This window comes from Lathyrus oleraceus, chromosome 6, assembly GCF_024323335.1.
Source record: "Lathyrus oleraceus cultivar Zhongwan6 chromosome 6, CAAS_Psat_ZW6_1.0, whole genome shotgun sequence".
Taxonomy (NCBI): Eukaryota; Viridiplantae; Streptophyta; class Magnoliopsida; order Fabales; family Fabaceae; genus Lathyrus; species Lathyrus oleraceus.
Genome location: NC_066584.1, coordinates 87973013 through 87986972, shown reverse-complemented (window position 1 = coordinate 87986972; position 13960 = coordinate 87973013). Strand labels below are relative to the sequence as shown.

At 34.8% G+C, this 13960-nt stretch overlaps 1 long non-coding RNA gene across 2 annotated transcripts; it reads left to right on the top strand.

Moving 5' to 3' along the window:
* The first annotated feature begins 10792 nt into the window (after window positions 1–10792).
* LOC127098503 (uncharacterized) lies at window positions 10793–13213 on the top strand. 2 transcript variants are annotated; one of them, XR_007793372.1, is made up of 7 exons: window positions 10793–11042; window positions 11200–11509; window positions 11659–11803; window positions 11937–12092; window positions 12301–12384; window positions 12462–12704; window positions 12792–13213. It is a non-coding gene; the product is annotated as an uncharacterized LOC127098503 (long non-coding RNA). The 2 variants fall into 2 exon arrangements; XR_007793371.1 differs by having other exon boundaries at window positions 12462–13213.
* The last annotated feature ends 747 nt before the right edge of the window (window positions 13214–13960 follow it).

Here is a 13960-nt window from a genome sequence, read left to right as displayed (position 1 = left end):
CCTATACTTGAATCTTTGCTTGTCCTCAAGCAAGCAATAAGTATAAAATTCGAAACACTAGTTAAACGCGAATACATGACACATTTCCAATTCGTACGTGGTTGTTAGGTATTTTGTTAGAATGACAGATACTCAAGTAAAACACTAAAGGTACAGTGACGATACAAGCAACAAGCATTAACATAGATATCTCTTTTATACAAACCCGTTTGAATCATGCTATTATAGCTCAACCTGATGCTTCTTGTTCCTATTTCACCCGGTTTCATTCTAGCGCAATCATATTAAGCCTTTTGCCTTTACACACACTTACTGAAGTAGCCAGTTAGTGGCTTTAATCCTTTTTTTAGCACGGGGTCTGGTACACTAGTGTGGTAACCCTTTATATATCCTATTTGAAGGTTGTGGGGGATCGAACCGTAGTTCGCCCTACCGAGTCCAGTACCAGGTACCTCTGAACCAACCGGCAACGAGTTTTTTCTTTCTTTTTGTATATCTTGCAACCGTTTGTATGGTGCATTTTAAATTTCTCAATAGCAAAAGGATCTTCTCAATTTCGTAGGCATCAATCACTTATATTCATTGGATCTTCACATGGTTTGTGTTTAAGACGGTGTTGACTGCTAGTATAAACTACTAGGGGTTAATCTAGAACGGAAACTTAAGGTATCAGTGTAATGGGTATTCAATCTGATCTCGCAAAAGTGAAAGATCTAAGGTATCAGGACGGTATCAATCTTGTTAGATTTTTCTCAGCTTCCTAACAGAACCTATGTAAGACAACCTATATACTCGTAGGGTATGCATTTAACATAAAAACAAAAAAAATTGTTATGACAAATTAGATAGAAATAAATGAACGATTAGATAAACGCAAATAAACGAAAGAATTTTTTTTTTGTTATGGCTAAAAATACAAACAAATAAACAAAAGACAAGGATTTCCTCCCACACTTAAACAAAGCATTATTCTCAATGCGACAAAATAAAGTGGGAAAAGGGGAGAAACAGGAGGATCGCTACTCTTCGCCACGATGTTGGGCTCTGCGTGCTCTAACTCTTGCTCGTGCACGTTCACTTCTACCACGCTTTGTAGGGCCCAACCCCACATGCTAAGTGTATTCCTGGATGGCATCAACACGATGTGTCAAGGCACTCATCTCTTCGGATAGTTCCGCCAACAACCACAACAACATTTGGCTGGACCACAGTAGCAACCACATCACCAACAACCACATCAAAAGCAACCTCACCATCAACCTCATATGCAACAACAACATCTGGCACTCCCACCTCATCTCTGGGCTACTCAACTGATTGTACTTGTCGGCGTCGAGTGTTACGAGGTGCGCATAACTGACCATATTCAGCCAACCGTTCCTGGTGTGAACCGGTTGGAACCACTCGTCTAACCCGTATCTGGGAAGACTCAGCCTCACCATCCCTAGTAGCCCTAGTCCGGTCCGCCTCTCTATCAATAGCTCTGTCTGCAATACTATTATTCTTGCCTTTGTATTTCACATGGAAAATTTTAAAAAAATTATTAACTACCGAAAATTTTAGAATCTACGGTAAAAGATAAAGTTTTTATAACTACTGGAAAATTTAAAATTTCAGGTAAAAAACAATTTTTTTATAGCTATTAGAAATTTTAGAATTTTCGGTAAAAAAATAAAGTTTTTATAACTACTTAAATTTTTGGGAATTTCCATGGGATTTTGTACCAGAAATTTGGAAATTTTTGGTTAAAATGTTAGAATTAATACCGAAATTTCTGGTACAAAATCCTGGAAATTATAACATTTGCGGTAATAAACATATTGTTTTTGAAATTTTCGATAGTGTTTTTGAAATTTCCGATATCTCCCTAGACTTTTGAGATTCATGCGTGGATCCTGTGAATTTCAAAAATGAGTGAAGTAATTTTGCAAGAGCGTGTTGTCTTTTCATACGCAATGGGGGGTGTCAGGTTCAAGTGGATGGTGACAAGTTAAATACTCCCGCCTACTCGTTCAGCCTGTCTTGCCTTAGGCCCACCAAAAAAAGGACGGCCTTACCCGCCAGTCTAGTTATCAAACACTCAAAATATTTATTTTGGTTAATTGAAGGTTAATACTTGAACTATAATTTTGGAAATCTTGTTGATGATTCTATTTTAGGTGAAATTTCTTGATGATTTTAGACTTATAGCTGTCATTTTAGTCGACTCTGGTCATTCCAATTCTTGATGGTTTTATTTTATACATTTATTTCTGAATATATGCAATATTTTTTTAAGTAAAATTTGTTTAAAAGATGCTTTATAAAAAATTTATGAATACATTTATTTGTTACACAATTTACTTAATACTAAGTAACTTGTGCAAAACTTTAACCAATTAGAACAACCGAAGAGTAAGATTAAGGATCTTATGAAAAAATAAATATTTAATGATTTTGTATGGTTGTTATTATGCGAAGATATTTATTCCCTCGTAGGAGTGGAACAATTGAACATGTTTATTTTTTTTCAGTTGTGTGACTTGAAGAGAAACTGTCGATATCATCATTTGCATCACAATTTGACTTTTTTTTACCTTCGGTAACCATATCTTTTCGGGTCCATTAATGATAGTGATATACATATTATGAGAAGACATATTTCTATTTTTACTTTCACAAAGCTCTTTATAAAAGTATGAAGGATGATGTCTTTCTTTGCTTTCATGATTTTTTTTGTTAAAAAAAATAGAACATGTCAATATGGGCGTCTTTATTACAATAATTGCATTTTAGCATTTTGCATTTAGATGCTTGTTGGGAATTATAAATATTACTATAGATTTTAATATTTTTCTTAGGTTCATAAACAAGATTGACCTTATTGTAAAGTGACCTTTGGTTACCTAACAAAAAGTTCAAGTCGTCTCTCCTTTTAGTGAATTTATCAAGTGTGTTTTGAAGATCATCAATTTTATTTTTCAAAAAGTCACATCGATCACATTTGATAGATTCATCTAAGAATTTGTTATATTATGAAGAGTTTTGAATTAGATCATTTTGTCTCTCTTTAATATTTTGTATTTCTTCCGATAATATTTTATTTTTCAATTCGATGGAAGAAATAATGTCTTTGGAGGTAGATGCAGTTTGTTCTAATTTACTTTGTTTCTTTGGTTAGCTTTTTACAAATGCGAAATAAGTCTTGATAAGAAAATTAATAGGTTACCTTTTCTTCTTAAATATTTTCCATGAGACACATGTTTGCTTCTTTCTTATCATTATTTCATCCCAAGATTTGTAGGCTCTCTTAGCTTCTTTTTGCAATTTCTTGGAATTTTTTTCTGATTCTGGTTTTTTCTCTAATTTTGAGGGAAATTTGATCTTATGTGCCCCTTCTTTTATGCATTAGTGGCATGTGTTAATGAAAGAGAATATTTCTTCATTTTTCTCCTGGAAACTGTTTTTCTTGCCTTAGGAACTCCTTGAATTTCTGAAACATGAGTTTCATGTATTTATCAATTTTGCTTTGACAGACTTCATCTTCTGATTCTATATCTTTGATGTTAGTAGATTTTAGTGCATTAATTTTCTTCTTCTTCTTCTTAACACCTTCGTTATCAGTAAGTCTTTTCAGCTCCATCTCATGTTCATGTAATTTATCCCAAAAAAAAAATGTGTGTGTCCTTGGTTGCTAAATCCTTTGATTCACAAATAGCAGTAACTTTAGGTTGCCAACTACAATTTAAGCATATCAATATTTTCTAAACCAAATCCTCATTTGAAATTTTCCCCAGAGTTCTCATATGACTTACGATATCGGTAAACCGTGTTTGCATTTGATTTATGTTCTCTTTAGATTTCATTATGAAAAGTTCATACTCATGGGTTAATGTGCTCAACCTTTTCCTATTTACATAAGTAGTTCCTTCATGGGTAATTTAGATGATGTTCCACATTTCTTTTACAGTCTCGTAAAAATTTATCAAGACCGAGAGTGTAAGGATGACAGTTTTATCTTTAAAATTGCACGACACATTTTCTTAATCATCTTTGGTCCAATCCTTTTCAGGTTTGTTTACTACGACACCATTTACTTCGTATGTAGGAACAAATGGACCTTCCTTCACAGTCTTCCAAATATCATGATCTATCTCTTTTATGAAAAACTTCATTTTATCTTTCCACAAACTATACCCTTCTCAATTAAAGGACGATGGTTTGTTTAGTGAATAACTTGAAGTCACTTTTCCTCATGGAACAATTAGTCTTTAACTAGAGTTAGGCTCTGATTCCACTTTTAAAGATTTTGTTACTTAAGAAACAAATCCTGTTAGTATTCCTTAAGATCAGAGCAAATTGAACAGCGGAAGAAATAAAAGCAGTTAAATAAATTGCAGAAATTAAAAGTTAAGGGTTTAGAGAGATGACGCTAGTGATTTATCCAAGTTTGGTCGAACATTGGCCTACTCTTGTCCCCAAGAGATCTTCTTGAGATTTTGACTATAAAATTGAGATTTTACAAGTTATGCCCACGATCCTTGATACAATATGATCTTAAGGCATTAAAAAGGCTTATCCCTAACCAAAATGAAATCTTTTATGCAGGCTAAGTTAACGAACCAATTAGATATTTTCTAGGATAATCTCAATAATCAAACAAAACTTTTTTTGGCAGATTTCTAGAACCAAATAGATATTTTAAGACTGGTTTATCTCAAGAATCAAACGCAATTTTCCAAGAGTATTTCACTCTTGGGATTTATAACAACAACATGATACCAATACAATTTATTCCTCACAAGTAGGCATGACAATATAACCCGTACCCGCGGGTACCAACCCGAACCCGCCCCGAAGTTGACGGGGAAAACCCGCTTTGACTGGGTTTGGGTTTGGGTTTGGGTTTTCCCCGATTTTAAAATATGGGGACGGGTTGGGTAATGAGGACACTAGTACCCACCCCGAACCCGTTCCCGAACCCGCCCCATTTATTTTACTATGTACATTATTATTTATTTTTGATAATTTAAAATATTAAATATGTGGTCAATGTTTTGATATTTTAATTTGAATTTATTATTTAAAATATTAGAAATGTATGTATTGAATTTTTTTATTTTATTATTTGTAATGTAATTTTATTTTGGAAAAATAAATGTTTCTATTAAAAAATTGATTTTACTAAATGAATGGTGGCGGGGCGGGGATACCCGAACCTGTTTGGGACGAGTTTGGGTTTTGATTCGCCATCCCCGTTTGGGTTTGGGGCGGGGAACGGGGATTGTTTGGGGATTCGGGTTTGGGTTTGGGAGAGGTAAAAACCATCCCCGACCCGCCCCGTTGCCATGCCTACTCACAAGTAGATTTTCACATAAAAGAACTAAGACAACTTAAGTGAAAGAAATATATTGAGAGAGAGAGAGAGAGAGAGAGAGAGAGAGAGAGAGAGAGAGAGAGAGAGAGAGAGAGAAATTGCAAAGAAATGTGAAATTTGGTGTGAAATGAGGAGGAGAAGGCCTTCCTTTATATAGGAGAAGGAAAATCGAAAAAAGGAAAATGTCCATGGGTGTTTTTAATGGCCCAATTGATTTGCATCTAAGCTCAATCGATTGGATATGAAAAATAATCGTTTGTTCTAGCCCATTTTGGAATTTTTGAATAAGGAGTCGTTGCTAATCATTAAGATAATATCATAATCAATTTTATAATCTATTGGCTTAAGGTCCTAATCGATTGGATATTTCATTTTTATTCTCCTAATTGAATGACTTAAGGTCCTAATCAGTTGGATAACTCATTTTTATTCTTCTAATAGATTGGCTTCATACCTCAATAGATTAGATAGTTCAAAAAACATTTTAAATGAAGTTGACAGTTTCTTAATAAATTGGCTGAGCCTTGAACCCATTTTTAAGAGTTTTGATAGTTAAAATAGAGGTTCAAAAGAGCATTTAAGTGTGTGTGTGTGTGTGTGTGTGTGTGTGTGTGTGTGTGTGTGTGTGTGTGTGTGTTTATGTGTGTGTGTGTGTGTGTGTGTGTGTGTGTGTGTGTGTGCGCGCACGTGTGTGTGCGTATGCATGTGTGTGTGAGAGAGAGAGTTACCTTAGTATCTTATGAGTTACTATCCTTCTTTCACAAAACTTTGGTCACTCAGACAGACACAATCAGACAAGCTTTCACACTTCCTCTCTTTCACAACTAAGAGGCTTAAGATATCCTTTACCAGATACATCGATTATATAAACACTTCAATGGAATCTAAAGTTTCCTACTTGATGAGGCTTGAGATATCTTCAAGTTTGAACACCATCATCAGAGATTTGGAAAGTTATTACCACCACCTTCAATAATTATTGGTGTTGCCGTCATCAAAACAATAAAATGGTTCTATTTGAGGGATCATCATATTTGTACCTATAAGCACATAGATCCGCATGGATATGTATGGTCTCATGCGCCCTGAACCTGGCCAGCTTTACTCTGATCCAGGCGAAATACTTTTTCAATAATGGATCTTTGGTTTACGCCTCTCCCTTGACTTGACTTACAGTCTATTCACAACTTGACTTCTATTGCCTCCATCTCGGATGCCAAAGTGATACCAACGATGAAGGCTTCATATTCTACCTAGGGTCTACTCAAAGTGTGTTTCTTTCTTTAGCAATCTCTAGAACGACAAAATGTGTTGTGTTGGTCTTGAAATGAACTTTTTTAGGGATGTGCACATTCTGTTTAATTACATTATTCATTTCTTTGTAGTCGGAGCCTCCATTTTAATCGCTTTTTTGCACTTGTCTAGTTTATCTTCTAAGTCTCTCTTTGTTAAGTAAAAACCTTATAATTTTCCAACTCTGATCCCGAAGGTGCATTTCCCATGGTTATGTCTCATATTATATTGTCGAGTTTGTCTGAACACGCTAGCCAGGTGTTCCTCGTGTTACTCCTCTTTGTTGGATTTTACGATCATGTATTCCATGTATAACTCTAGTGTTTCGCCTGATTTCTCTTTAAAAATATTATTAATCATCCCCTGACATGTTTTAACTGCGTTCTTCAAGCCGAATGGTATGGCGTTGTATCAGTAGTTGGCATGTTACACCATGAAGGCAGTTTTGTCTCGGTCTGATTCGTGCATGGGGATTTGGTTGTATGTGAAGTATGCATCCATGAATGACAATATTTGGTAGTCGGTATAATCATCCACCAACTTATCGATATTGGGAAATGGGTACGAATCTTTGAGGCAAGCCTGATTGTGATCGGTGTAGTCTACGCACATCCTTCATTTTCTGAATGCCTTTTTAACTAGGACAACATTGAGTAACCATTTGGTGCATCTTACATCAGAAATAAAGCTAGCATGAGGTAGGCCTCAGACTATTTTCATGGTGGCTTCAACTTTCTCGAGGGATTTTCGCCTCCTTCTTTAGGCCACGTATCGGATGAAAAGGTTGATATTCAACTAGTAACATGCTATGTTGGAGTCAATGTCGAGAATTTCATTTTGGGATATTATGAAAAGGTAAGAATTATCTCTTAGACGCTCAATGAGGCCTCTCTTCACTAATGGTAAGTTGACTCCTATACGACCTAACTTGAAAGGATTTTCGTCGAGCTACACTATCTCGAAGTTTCTATTTGGAATAATCCTTGGGTTTTCACTTTGGTTCCTATATGGGAGTTGAGTTTAACGGCCGACATGGTTTCATCTTCGCACACATCAAGATTTATTGTGTCGATGGCGATGGTAAGATAGTAGGGATGTCCTTCACTTAGTGATAATAATGTGTACTCAAGCAAAGAAGCTTATAATGTTTTATTTAGGTACTCTTCCAAAAATTCGATACCACTTCACGCTGCAACTTGGAATAAATTGGTCCCACTAAAAGTTTCTTTACTAAAATAGAGGTTGTTGTATAACAAGATCCCTCTAAAAGATAACTCGGAGAAACATGGTATCACTCTATCAATTGGAAATTTATGAATCAGTGGATGCAACTCAGAAGAAACAAATCAACATTTATTGTGTGAATGTCCACTTTTTAGAAAGAAAAAAATATTTTATATTGGTTAGGATTATTAAGTGATCACCTCCATCATTTAAGCGGATTGTGTTTGAGAGATAGTAAAACGCGATATAATTTCACTTAATTTGACAGACATGTGTTTGGTCAATATGAAAATTGTTTAACTTTGACATTTTGCTGGAAAACATCAAGTTAATGTTGTAGTTTTGACTCAAATATAATAATTAACTAGATTGAGACGCGCGATGTACGATGTGAAATGAGTTTTTTTAAATAATATTATAGAATTTAGATTTTATTTTATCATTAATTTTCAACATTTACAATTGATTCAATTCAATTGAATTATCCTTTCAATTTCAATTATTTCAATTTAATAATACATTATAGGACATTCTTATATAGTGAATTATAAACTATAATTGAAAACTTATGGTTTAATTTGTAATAATAAGTATATGCAATTACAATTCAAAATAATATATTAGAAACAATTTGAAATATTTGTTCGTCTATTTGAAAATTATAAGTTAAATTTGAAAGAATTGTTTGATAATCTTTTTAGTATTGTAATTAGATTTAATATTTGAAGGTAAATTGTCGCACCTCGAAAAAATGGGGATACGACTTCAAAGCGAAGCGCGATCGCACGCTCGCAATGATGGACTGAACAGAGTCGCCACCGAACTTTATTTATTCCTAAGAAGGAAAGGGGAAATATCGATAAAACCCAAGACAAAGAAAGGATAAGATATGGTCATCGCAACCAATATCAGGGTTCGGGAGTCGATTATGCAAGGGGAAGGTATTAGCACCCCTCACGTCCGTTGTACTCAACGGGAACCATTAGGTCAGTTGTGTGCGTTAGTGTTAGTTAAAATATTAGGCTTTTCAAGTTATTAGGTGGGAAATAAAGAATAGAATCAAAAGAAATGTTTTTGGATTTTTAACGAAGGACTAAACCTAAGTTTTTTATTAGTGGGCCCGACAAGATTTATGAATCCTGCTCCTACGTATCTCAAAAGAGAAATCAAGGCTTACGTAGTTCTGGATAGAAAAATGTTTGTTTGTTGGTCGATTTTAGCGAAAGCTATATTGTATTAATCGACAAAAACATCGTTTTACCCAAAACAGATGAGGAGTGGACGCGTACCACACATCGAACGAATTTATAAATCTACATTCGGAAAAGCGTCATTTATCTCTACTCAACAATCGTGGCCGAACATTGTTTTATATCACTTAAGACAAGATACCTTTCGTTTATGAAAAAGGCTTTTTGATTAATCGCACGGCGGCGAGAAAAGAGTTTGATTGGTTGGATGTATTTTGAGCGATGGCGAGAACTTGGATGAGCGAGATATACATCTCGAATCCTAGTCTCAGGAGTGCGTGGTATACCCCACGTTCCATTTCCATCTTTATTGAAAGAGGTTAAGATAGGAATTAAGTATTTTGGAATTTGATTAAGAAAGGATTTGAAGAAACCGCATTGACAATTTTAGACGATGGCGAGAACTTGGATGAGCGAGATATACATCTCGAATCCTAGCCTCAGGAGTGCACGGTATACACCATGTTCCATTTCCACCTTTATTGAAAAAGTGTTAAATAGGAATTAGGTATTTTGAGTTTTTTTGTGAAAATGACTTGATCCTAGATCAAGTATTGATGGACGTTCAAGAGAAATTTGAATGAGTGTTTGAGAAAAAACAAAGTGGATAAGTTTGGATGATGGCGAGAGCTAGGATTGACGAGATATACATCTCGAATCCTAGTCTCAGGAGTGTGCGGTATACACCACGTTCCACTTCCATCTTTATGAAAAGGTCTTAACTATAAATTAATATTTTTTTGAGTTTTTATTAGAAAAAATGGCTTGACGTTGAATCAAGCGTTTGATGAAAGTTTGAAAGAAATGGAATAGAAAAGGAAGGAGAAATGAGTTGATTTATTTTTTGAGAAAATACTCGACGTTGGATCGAGTCATTATTTTTGTATTTTTGGAAATGGTTGATTTTATCCTTGTGTTAGTATCTAACTAAACAGTCAAACAAATAAAGAAATAAAACAGTACAAAATTATTACACATCGGGGGAGTGGGGTACATTTTGTCAAATGGAGATTCAAAATCATGAAATAATTAAATCGGGCCCAAACAACAAATAATGTAAAGTATGAGTGTAAGTGCAAGAGAACCGGCTCATTGTAAGAAAGCCCAAGAGTAAGCTATGTGAGGTTGATGGCGATGCTTAAAAGCAATCGACTTACAAGGGTATGAAAATGGGCTCGACATTGAATCGAGAAAAATGTAATTTTAATAGTTTAAAATGGTTTTGAATGGATGATGAAATTAAAAGAAAGCAAATTTGCGTTATTAAACAATAATGAAATTATGAGTATAATAAAAACATAAACATAAAAAAAATGCTAAAAGAAATAAAATGCTACATATGTGGGTATTGAACCCACTCCACTAAAGACCTAAAAACTACCCTCTCTCCACTAGGCCATTCATGACTAGTTATTATTTACAACAACAACTTGGATATATAAATCAAGATAGATTAAAAATTAGGATTAAAATAAAAACTAATAAAAAAGAAATCTGTTGGACTACCATAATTAAACCCAGACGCTTGGCTGTTGGGTTTTTCAATGGGGTATAAGTTGAAAATATAAAAACAATTATTAACTAAGACCTAGGAATTTTAAACGTGTTTTTAATGGTTTATTCTGTTTAAAATAAATTAAAAGAAAAAACAATGGGAATAGTGTAACAGATCGCCCTCAACCTCACTTCTCTCTCACACTCTCAACAAATCTCGCCTTCCTCAATCTCACGAATCTCTCTCAATCACTCTCAGTAAAACTCTCTCAATCGCTCTCAACCTCACTTAAATCACTCTTAACGAACTCGCCTTCCTCAATCTCTCTCACTTCTCACGACCTCTAACCCATAGACGCAACAGAACGGAGATTTAGAGGAAAAACAAACTGGTGCTCACCTTTGGCGGTGATTCGGCGGCTCAGGTAACTATTCAATCCTCTCCCTTCGTCTCTTCCAACACTGATTTTTGCTTTTATTTTGGGATTAGGGTTTTTCGTTTTTGAAACTTTTTCGCCGTTAATTTCCCCTTTTTTTTTCTCACACTGATCCGCTCTCTCCTATTTATGTTCTGTAAATTAGGGTTTCAATTGGTGTCTTTGGTGTTCCAGAAGAGTATCTCTGCAAACTACTTTGGATGTACTGAGAATCGAATTGCCCTGTTTGATGCTAAACTTGAAAATGATATTCTGAACTCGTGCTTTCTTCTTCATTCTTGTCTCTATTCCATTTTGGGATTTTTCGAATTTTAACACTTAGTAACTATTTTGTGTTACTGCAGTGAAATTTGGAGCAAAAGCTTCTTCAAAGTAATTGAAGTTCCATCAGATTTCTTCAAGTCGGTGGATAAAACAACTTCTTGACTAATCTTTGACAACTTTTTATCCGATGGGTTAGCTTTGTCTTTGGGTTTTTTTTTTGCTGACTATAGGATTCATTGGCATATCCTTAGACGTCTCATGGCAAGCGTTTTGCGCTAAGCATACTAAAAAGTTAGTTTTCCAAACTGCAAGATAACCCTTTTTTTTTGCTCTGCGGCAGAAACATTATGACATGGCTCAACAGCAGCCACAAGTTGGAAGTTCTTAACCGAAGCCACTGTAACACGGCCTTTGAAGTTTAGGCACCAGCATTGCAGTTGTTCATGCCATTTGGGAGACTTGTTTCAGTGTGTTAATGTTTGCAGGTTTATGAAAATGGATTTGATGTGTTTGAACTCTGACTTGTTGAATGTGCATGATGATTGCAGCCTTATTGTAGCAGGTCAATATGTGAAATGGTTTGTGATTCTGATGTAGTATGTATCATATGTTCTGCAGGTCTACTCCAGTTGTTTCACTTGGGCACGGAATGTCGCTTGATGAATGTTGACGGTTGTTATGTCCTGCTATGCTGCAAGTGCACATTCATTGGCATGGTTGTGTTGGTGATGCAACATGTTGGATGCCTTGGAGTGTTTCATGCAATTCCTGCAGGTCTGAACTTATGTGCATTGTTCATGTGTTTTGGCTTATGCATTATAGCATCTACATCCTGAATATCATATTGCTCATGTACACATGAATTCAAATGGTATTGGTCCACCTATGCATTTCTGACTTGGTGTGCTTGACAATTCATGTTTCTTTGGTTTATATTGCACCTCATTTTGACTTTGGTTTCATTGTATTGGAATAAGTGTAGGTCATGGTTTGCTCTTGTTTTGTTGAGTTCATGTCATGGTTAACATGGTTCCGAATTGTTGATTCACCGAGACAAGAAGCTCATGTATGTTTCGGACAAGTTATTGATTTGTAGTAGACTTCTATCATTTTTCATGGGTGGTAACTGTCCTTGTGTTGCAGGTTTGAAGATTTAAAATCAGAACCTCAACCTGAGCTGGCTGCACTTGGGACCAAACATTTAGAACATTTGGACAATATTCGAGTCATTGTGCCTTTCTGCTTCCCCCCTAGCGACCAATTATGTTTGTTTTCATTTACGTCAACAAGAAGTCTTTTTCTTTGTTCAATAGGTCCCTGTATGCTTTGATAAATTCCAAACTCTCTTAGAAGATCATGAAGGACAACAAAGTGGTTATTGTAGTAGTAATTTTCTGTGTCACTTGCATTTTTCCTTGCTATTTGCAGGTTTTGCCATCTCTGCGGTCCTGATCCGGTTGTTATGCATTGCAGACCGGCACCAGCATACAACTAGTGGGCAATGTTGTTCTGCAGCATGTTGGCTTCCTGAATAGAGCAGAATTTATGATAGGCTCGTGGTTGATTAGATTGATGCATTGCAAACTGGTTTTGGCTCGTAAACGGCTTGTTGAGCATGGCCATGGTTAGGATTAGTAACTCTGAATTTGGTAGGCGGCAAAGTTGCTAGAATTAGGATTATTTGTGTTAGCTTTTTGTGTGTTGTATTGTTATGAAGGTTCTATTTTGTGAATTTGAAAATTGGATGTAACAAATGAGAATCCGCTGTAATTTCGGGGATTGCCCAAGGTTGTAGCAGCTTTGAAATGTGAATGTGTTGGTTTGAATTTTGCATTTCGTTTCAAACATTGTAATCAAAGGTCCGTGAAATGACGCAATGGCTTTGGTTTGAATGAGTCATGGTGCGTTTAGAAATGATTTGGATTGAATTTAGTAAGTGGAGCTGTGTGAAATTCGTCCACTTAGGCCATGATGGTAGATGAAACTAACCGCCTGCTTATTATTCTTGTTAAATGGTGTGTGCATGTACGGTCATGGTTGGTCATGGTTTGTAATTAGGATGCTTTTACTTGGTGAAATATGGTTTACTGTTGTAAAAATAGACGTGCATTTGGGAGATACATGTATGTATGAATATAGTTTAAATTGGTTCCAAATGGATAATGAAAATGGATGTGGATTTTGGATATAGGACCAGTTTGTTTTAACTTTAAAAAAATGGATTTTTTCTTTGTATTTTTGAAAATGGATTCTACAAAAATGTTTTTCAAAATATTATAAGTTGTTCTAAATTTGTTTTCTATAAATTAAAAGATTGAATTGTTCATTCTATAACATAAATATACATTATTGAAGATCAAAACATAGTCAAAATCACAATTTTTTCAAAAAGTTGTATCTTAAAAATGATTTGTATGAAAAGTTATTTGAAATAGCTTCAAAATTAAGTGATTTTTTGAAAATTTGATATCCAAAAAAAGTTTCGATAAAATGATGAAATACCTAAAATAATATTTTAAGAATAACTATTCAAACCAAATTTTTATTTGAAGCTTTTATGAAAAATTTCTTTGTAATTTTTTTTTACACTAAAATTTGTAACACTATAAAAATCATTTTTAAAAAAAGTCAAAACAAACGGG